Source organism: Cyprinus carpio, chromosome B16 (assembly GCF_018340385.1).
Source record: "Cyprinus carpio isolate SPL01 chromosome B16, ASM1834038v1, whole genome shotgun sequence".
NCBI classification, from domain to species: domain Eukaryota; kingdom Metazoa; phylum Chordata; class Actinopteri; order Cypriniformes; family Cyprinidae; genus Cyprinus; species Cyprinus carpio.
This window is the reverse complement of record NC_056612.1, coordinates 21,008,548-21,017,876: the sequence shown is the minus strand read 5'-3', so window position 1 is coordinate 21,017,876 and position 9,329 is coordinate 21,008,548. Positions and strand designations below refer to the sequence as shown.

The 9,329-nt window shown below is 35.1% G+C and overlaps 1 protein-coding gene across 12 annotated transcripts in view; it reads left to right on the top strand.

Annotated features, from left to right (window-relative positions):
* The first annotated feature begins 256 nt into the window (after nt 1-256).
* The window catches only part of LOC109105974 (adhesion G protein-coupled receptor B1-like), an 87,155-nt gene continuing 78,082 nt past the window's right edge, over nt 257-9,329 (top strand). For 11 of the 12 annotated variants that reach the window (XM_042741463.1, XM_042741459.1, XM_042741461.1 and 8 more), the window contains exon 1: nt 258-837. The gene's annotated coding sequence lies outside the window, so the exon portion shown is untranslated. Of the gene's footprint in view, nt 838-9,329 lie in introns of all 12 variants that reach the window. The other variant, XM_042741457.1, reaches the window with a different exon arrangement.

Below are 9,329 nucleotides of genomic sequence, written 5' to 3'. Positions count from 1 at the left end.
ATATATATATATATATATATATATATATATATATAGTATATAGTACTTTTATTTCTATTGAAATTTATATATACACACAAATGTATTCAATTTTTATCTAAATTTAATATATTTTCGAACTAAATATATAAATTATTTACATATAAATTATAGTAATTATTTTGATAATCGGTTCTGAATGGGTTAAACAACTGCCTCCGTGCGCTCTCTCTCCCTCTCTCCGTCTTTCTCTCCGTGCGCTTCATTTTCACTTTCTCATCGTTGTGTCTCCTTCATTCTGGCGTGACCCACGCAATGCTGTTGCTCCACAAGGGGGGGCTGCTGGATATATGCTTTAGTGCCCAACTGCCTGCCTTCAAACACTGAATTCAGTTTGTGTGGACAGAGCGGGCGAGTAGAGGAAGACTCCCACTGCCTCGACACGCACCGAGAGACCACCCGACCCGAGCCTGGGCTACGCTCACTGCACACCTCCCTGGAGCCTTCACACACCACTTCAGGACTTTTTATCCGGAAAACGGGACAACCATTACGACTTGCGGGCTGGATTAAATAATAAACATTTGGGAAACAGAGTAACATTATCAGAGGTGACAGAACAGAAACACACATTAACAGGATCCGCTGTGAATTTATGGGTGCTTGTTGCTTTTTTTTTTCGGTCTTGTGAGTACCTCTCTTCCACTGGAGCAAACAGACCTTCTTTTGTGTCATTGATCAAGCAGATATTGCCTGTTGAAAGAATGAATACACCGAACTTATTCTGAACAAGTTGGAGGAATAGTCGAAGGCTTTTTATGTGCAGCCAAACCGATGGGACATGCCAACTTTTTCGAGGTAAACCCTCATTATGATCTATTTAGAATGTGATTAGAGACCCTACGTTTGCCCCATTTCAGCCCCACTTGACATGGTAATTAAATGAAATGCTTTTGCTTACACGTAATAATATATTCAGTAATTTAATCACAGCCTCATATCAATTATGCCTTGTCTACAATAATTGAGTGATATCTGTTTTTACGCACGCTTTGATGTAGACTAGGGTCATTCTCATCAACTCAGTTGGATCTTTTGTACTCTTTATAAGTGTTACATCAGAGAATGACACGACAAATCTGTGTAGGCTAATTCAGTTTGTAGAGGATTCCTGAACTCATATTTGCATTTATCTGTGCTTGTCGTTCTCGTCAGACAGCTTTCGCTCTCCAAGGTACCAAACTGCGGTGTTGACCAGGCTAATGTCCAGTGGACAAAACAGTTTTGGCATAAGAACATGATCTCAGAACAAACATATTTGACAATTTTAGCTTCCCTGGATGCAGCTAAGCATGTGTTTTTTTTTTTTTTTTTTTTTTTTTACATTGGTTATACATTGTGCGCAATAGTTGCTGCTCGGATCTCCCTTGTGGAATGGGAATACACCTTCCCGTCTCGTGTCTCCTATCCTTCCCCGTCACAACATCAAATCCTAATACTCGCAAAACGGGTTGCAACATAAACCTGGAACAAAGTTTTTGTTGTTGTTGTTTTTTCACAACTTTTGTCTCCGTTTTTTATTCGTGTTTTTCACTTAAATCGATTTACCATACAACACGTTACCTATATCACAATGCCGATGAGATGGGAATCTTGTATTTGGGTATATTGATGCGTTTGGAGCATTTTTATGGGATATGACACACTTTAAATATTATTACAGAACCTGTCATTTGTTATTAAGAGCAAACCACTTGTGATGATGAGCCAGTGCAGCGTTCAGCAGCACATGGAAAGAAAGAAAAGGTTGAGAGCTCGTGTTTTGTCCGGTCCAGTGATGATGTCTTTCTTTAACAATGTGAATAAAAGGCAAACTCCCATTTCTCTTTCCCTCTTTCAGTTGCAAAGTACTTGATTTGCACGTTCTTAAATGCAAAATCACCATTAAACAAATACAAATAATTTAAATTAAAGTAAAAAATAAAATGAAATTAAAAAAAAAAAATCTATAAATGATAACATAGATGCCAGTATAATCTTACTAAAATTGTACTTGTCTTGCAGTATATGCAACATAAAATCATGAACAATGACTCCACTGCTGGCTCTCTTTTCGACTCTCTCTCTTTCTGTTAAACTGTCTTACCATATGCTGCTTGCAAAGTCTAAAGCAAGCTGCATGCGCCATTACACACCAACAGTATGGAAACTTCTCGTTTGGTAATAATAGATGTGGTTTGCTGGTGTTTGGCGGAGAGTTACTGATGGTGAGTGAGTAGAAGTTCCGTGTTTGTACAGTAGGGGGGACTGTGCCAGCGCTCAATTCCCTCCGTGGGAATAGGGGAATAAACAGCGATCACGGAGCAGGAGATGCCTCACTGCGCACTTTCATACTCACCAGAGCCTCTGACTGCAGCACACGCGACCTCAGCCCGTCTGAAGCGCACAGACGAGCTCCTCAACAACAGGTTATGATGCTGCTCGACCTGTGTGCTCTACTCAAAACCATATAAATACCTGAAAAAATATGTATAATATATATTCTCACAGCATTAATAATAGGAAAGATGAGCGGCATAATAATTATAATAATAAGGGATGAAATAATATTAGTGAAACTCGCTGCCAAAATGTCATCAAATGCCTTTCTATGGTATTGCCAGGGTCCACGGTTCATTGGCCCCAGTCAAAAGAGCCCACCTCATTGTCTCTGTGATATTCTGGTGCAAAGATATGGCTGTTGCTCATTGCTATATGGTTGCTAGGGTGTTCTGGCTGGTTGCTAGGGTGTGGTTGGTAAGTTGATAATGTGTTATGGAATGGCCTGAGTTAAAAGACCCACCTCTAAGTCTTTATGACGCTATGATCTGAAGATATGTCCCCTCTGACCTCCATTTTCGAATGTAAGTCTGGGATTTTTAGCCTTTTTTCTGATTCCTGATCACCTTCTTCCATAAGCCACATGATGTTAGCTAAAATTATATGATTTCAATAAAAAAAACGTTATCAACTTCAACAACAACAATAATATAAGCCATACAAGTTGAGCTCTCGATAACATTAATAATTTTAATAATAAAAAAAAAAACAATAAAATAAGCCATATGAATTGAGCACTCAAAATTCTTGCTATATATAGAAGTTTATTAACAAAAGCAACGTTTCGGTCCACTGACCTTCATCAGTGGACCGAAACATTGCTTTTGTTAATAAACTTCAATATTTTTTGTGGACCTTTTTTCCTATGCACCTATAGTTTTTTTCAGGTGTGCTGAGTTTGTGTTGATTTAATAATAAAAAACAAACAACAACAAAAAAAATATCATTTGAGCTCTCAATAATATTAATAATAGTAAATAATAAAATAAGCCATATGATTTGAGCTCTTAATAATTTTAATAATAAAACACAACAAGCCATATGATTTGAGTTCTCAATAACATTGATAATTTTAATAACAGAAACAAAAAACAGGATTTGAGGTCTCAATAATATTAATAATTTAAAACATAAAAATTATAAAATATGCCATTTGATTTGAGCTCTCAATAGTATTAATAATTTTTAGACATGTGGTATGAGCATTCAATAATAGTGATAATTTGGAAAAATAAGAAAAATAACAAAATAAACCATATAATTTGAGATCGCAATAATATTAATAATAATAAAAAGTAATACAAATATTATTTATATATTTATAATATTAAATATATATATATATATATATATATATATATATATATATATATATATATATATATATATATATATATATATAATATTTCTTTTTGTATAATCATCACAGAAAACAGGTCATGATTTTGACTGAATTCGGTGAAATATGCATGTCACAATCTTTGTGTTAAATCTAAATGGCACAGTCATATCAGTTCCGCCCGACTGCCTCTTTTAGATACACGCCTTCCGTGAGTCTCCAGGGAGTTTTGAGCTTAAAAGGCAAACATAGAATGCAGCGCTTGCCCTGTGGTCACAGATATTTGAACGCCTGTGTTTTCTTCATCTGAGGAAAGGAGTAGGGATGATACATTGAGAATAAAAATAGATCATGCCGGAGCAGGCTGACAGCATAGTTCTGAATCATGAGCTGGGGTGAAATTAGGCAAGCTGGCACTATTGGTTTTTGGAGGGCAGCCATCCATGCCTTTTAACCTAGATGTCCCCTTTTTGTCTTTCTCCTGTACATCCTTATTCTGTCATTCACTTCCTCTTCTCTTATAGGTTATGCCTTTCTCAACTACCATTCCTCGTCAAGCCAACATGCATCAGAAGTCACAAAGCACATTTCATTAAGCACAATCACAGAATGTTTATGCATGCATAAGTCTCTTGACTAGTCTGTTTGTGACAGGTTTCTGTTCCCAACATACACAGAAACATTTCACACGCTCTCTGCTTTGGTTTACACAACACCTCATGTACTGAAAATACTGTTTGCGGTTTTTGTATAGAGAAACTTGGAAGGGAATTCAATACACAGTTTGACGACAGTCAGTCAACAATGAAAAAATGCAATCATCACTGGCGTCTTCTGATGTCTCACTCATTAAGCTACAATAAACTTTTTTGGTCACACTTTATTTTAAAATTAACAAACCATTTACTACTACTTTTGTCTTGATAAACTCATAATTTGTTGCTTATTAATAGTTAGTAAGGTAGTTGATAAGTTTAGGTATTGGGTAGGATTAGGGATGTAGAATATGGTCATGCAGAATGTGTGCTTATTTGTACAAATAAACAGCCAATATGTTAATTATGGGCATGCTAATAAGCAACTATTTCATATCGTGAGAATTGGTCCATATACAAAAGTGTTACCACTTTTTTTTAATACACTACAAAAGTTGTAATTTTTTTTAAAGAAAAATATCTTGTGATCACCAAGGCTGGATTTCTTTGATCAAAAATACAGTAAAATATTGTGAAATATTAATACAATTTAACTATTTTCAGTTTGAATCTATTTTAACATTAAATTATTCCCATGATGGTGAAGCTGAATTTTCAACAGTCATTATTATAGTCATTGTCACATGATTCTTCGGAAATCCTTCTAATATGCTGATATGGTGCTCAAGAAAGATATTTGTTGTTATTATTATTTTTGATGCTGAAAAAAAATTTGTTGCCTAATATTAAGAATAAAATCTGTGATACACTACCATTGAATTGTTTGGGGCAAGTAAAGTTTTTTTTTTTTTTTTTTTTAAGTCCTTTCAACATTGAAAATAACAAGAACCATTAATAACTGAGCATTCATAAATGATAATAATTGAGCACCAAATCGGCATATTAGAATGATTTCTGAAGGATCATGTGATGCTGAAGACTGGAGTAATGGCTGCTGAAAATCTGTGAATAAATTACATTAACATTTAAAAAAATATATATATTTCACAATGTTACTGTTTTAACTGTATATTTGATCAAATAAATGCAGCCTTGGACCATAAAACCATAAATAATTCCAAACTTTTGACCAATGCAGGAGAGAACAGGAAATATTTGGAAAATGGGGAATAGAATTGGGACACTTTACAGGCCAAACTTGAACCTGCTCCACCCACATGAGCACCACACTCAATGCATCCAATGCTATGAGTCCAATCAAGGCTAGATCCCTTAAACTAGGATGCTGAATATTTTGAGCTCCTGTGATGGAGTTGGTTTGGAGAGGGGGACAGGTGTTGAGGGAATGAGGTCGGTATGTTTGCAAGGTGCTAAGCGATTAGTGATGTAATTGTGCACAGGAGCCTGTGGCCCCTGGCCATCCTCGTTGAGCACAATGATCAGGGTTGGAACATCGCGCATTTGACCAAGCACTCTCTAATTAGGGTCTAAATCAGAGCCTGTGCTCCTGCCTAATGAATCTTTGACAGAGAGCTGAGAGACAGCAAGAGCAGGCTTAGAATGAGGTGGCGAGAAGGACACAGTTCCCAGCATCCCATCTGAGGTCCATGCCATGAAAGTGTATTAATGGCTGGCTTTTCAAACGCTGCACAGATGGCTTTGCAAATGTGTGTGTTTGTTTTGGTGTGGGTGTGTCGCATGATGCAACTTTTGTCGCTTAAGAGTAAAAGAGTAATAGTGTGTTTACTATGGATGCAAAGTAAAGCCATTTTGTATTTATTGCCATTTTGTATTATTATGACAAAATGATCTTTATGAGATTTAGATATGAGCGAGGCTTCAACTGGAAGTGTGTCGAAAAAAAATTAAAAGAGAAATAATTCAGCCTCATTGGTCAAAAAATACATGCTGCATGCTAGACATTTATAATTTTACAAAAGATTTCTATTCAAATAAATGCTGTTCATTGAACTTCCTATTCATAAAACAAACAAATAAATAAATAAAAATGCATCACAATTTTACTTTTTTATTTGATCAAATGTTACCATTTTACTTTTCACAATATTCATAAATTACTGTTTTACTGTATTTTAATCAAATAAACAAAAGCCCAGTTTTAAATGTCACTTTTTTAATTAACAGATTTTTTTTTTTTTTATTAAAATTGTATTAAATAAATAAAGAATAAAGAGAAATTGCCCTTATTGGCCATAAAATACATGATGAGTGCTAGAAAAGCGAGCAAAACATGCTATTGTGTATCTCACACTGAATATTATAAACATTAACAGATATTTTAAAAACAAACCAAAAAATACATTTGATATCGTATATTGTATGTATGTTGTATGTATCTTGTATAGTTCAATGTCATTCTTGGCAAGTTCAAGACATGCACATGCACACACACACAAAAAAGGAGAATAAAACACGGTCATTTGATTTCAACTTGAGATCAAAATGTGCACATTTCCAATTACTGGCTTTACAGACTCACCCTTGCTTTGTGATGATAAATATGTTCATTAAAATCACTTTATCATTTTTTATTAAAATAATATATATATATATATATATATATATATATATATATATATATATATATATATATTAATTATTATTTCCAGTTAAGAATAAATATTTGTAATAATTTAAATTAATTTACATAAATTATTTTAAGGTCATTTTTGTCTTTCTGAATAGGGCATATTGTACATGGCAGACCTTGTAAAAAAATCACCCAACTCATCTTCTCAGATCCAACAAAATATCCTCTTCTGTGATTTTAGGGAATCTGCTCTATCTAGGACGAACAGCTATTGGTACTAAATTCAACATTCTCATTGACTCATTCACTGGCCATCGGCCCACATAAAGGTGAAGAATATGGAAAACTGGTGAGGCCTTTGTGTCTTGACTGAGTGCAAAGTCAGGGAGGCCGGATGGTGTTTCTCCATGAAGCAGCGATCTCACAGATCTGACCTCAAAATAAATCTGTGATCGCTTTAGAGAGGGAAACACCTTGTTTGAGAACACTTTTCTCACACACACATACACACATCTCTCTGTGCATTGGGTTTTATTATTATTATTTTTTTTTTTACCTAAATTATGCAGTGAAACTCCAGTGGTGGAAGGATGGCAGATGACACGATGTGTGAGGACACCGGAGCTGTATGGCACCTTTGTCAGCTAATTATAGAGGGCAGAGTACGACTAGAGCATGATGACGGAAAGCTTTTTCTTGGCTATGCACATATTCATATTTTTAAATGTCAAGTTCACAGAGGCGTTTCATTGTTTCAGTGGCATCCATATGGATGTCACAATCAAACCACCCCTACACACTGTAAATCTTATTTGTCTCCTCTCCTCTCAGCAAAGCATCAAATAAGGCCACTGTTCTTCTAATATGAAGATAATGTAGCATGTGTCCTTTCAGCACATGCTTAGCAAATAAGATGTGATAGCTTCCTCACTATTTATGAAGTGAAAATAAGCCTGGCAGACATTCGACACTCTGAGATTTTTGTTGTTGTTGTTGATGATCTGATACATAATTGAATTGGATCACCTTCCAATGCCATGTTGTTAAGCATGAGATAGTGAAGTTCCATTCAAATATTCAGTGGGTTTAAAAGTAAACAGTTCAATAAAAAATATCAAACCAAGTGGTTTTCGCAGGACTAGCTTGTCTTTTCCAAGGTATTTTTGCAATTACTTTTAACCAACAGGTTCTAAGGTGATTTCTAGTGGATATATGAAGTCAGTGTCTTGAGTTCACATAGTAATCACAATCAGATTTATAATTAAAATGGTCAGAAATTACAGAATTCCTTTGCTTGGAAAGTATCTTTGTTCAACCTTTCAAAAAGAAATGCTACACACACACACACACACACACACACAAACAGTCGCATATCTATATACTATACTATATATATATAAATGAACATATAAATGAAAATCTGAATAATACTGCAGATATTTTACTCTATTAATTTTTGATACTTTATTTGTTTATTTATTATTTATTTATTTTTGTTTATTTGTATTTATTTATTTATTTATTTGGACAAAATCAAGTCCTGTCCTATTTTTCTTGTTTAGGAAGCTGTTTCACATGCATATGCATAACTATATCACAATAGACAAAAGAAGACAATTGCAATTTCCATTTCATGCTGACTTTAAAAAGATAAAATGAGTCAGTTAAACAAAGGTTAAAAGAGAGAAAGATACACTACAGAGACAGGGAGAAAGCTATGATACATATCACAGATGGCAAGCGTTCTGCTCCTTTGTGATTTCATTTCAAATATTCGTTTGACCCTTCATTTACAGCAACCAAGAACGTTTAAAATAAAAAAAAAAAACAATAGAAGGCAAAGCGACTTGCTTTTATCTCTGGCTCACTTTTTATCATTCTTTTTTCCTTCACTCTTCAGTCGTTTGTTTTCTGAAAAGACAGAGTGTTATTCATGCTAAAACTGTTTACACAAAGGGAGTCCCTGTCTACAGCAATGGGTGCAAAACTGCATAGCTCAAAATCGTTACATCCTGGAGTGCCTACGCAATTTCGAACAAGAAATCTCTTTTAAAGACTTTTCAGGGCTTTGTGCCGCATCAGTTTAAGGCCATTTTGTGTACAAACTTCAATCAAAGGGAGCTGTAATAGCGAATGAATGAATATAGTCGCTCTTTTTCCACCAGTCTATGTTCACTTGTGAGAACAAAGCTGTCTTTGATGTGAAGTGCATGCATAATCCTCAGTATCTGACATTGCATCTCTGTCGCGGTGTAAAGCCCCCTCAAACCTCAGAAGGCCTGCGTCTCCGGAGCAGTGTCGTTAACTCCCCCACTGCGCCGGTGTGTCACTCTCGGCACCGTTATAGCGCTTGAATAGCTGTCAGCACTGTGTGTTTGCTATTGTGATATACCTGACTCCATCACTGTAACTGTTTGTTACCTGA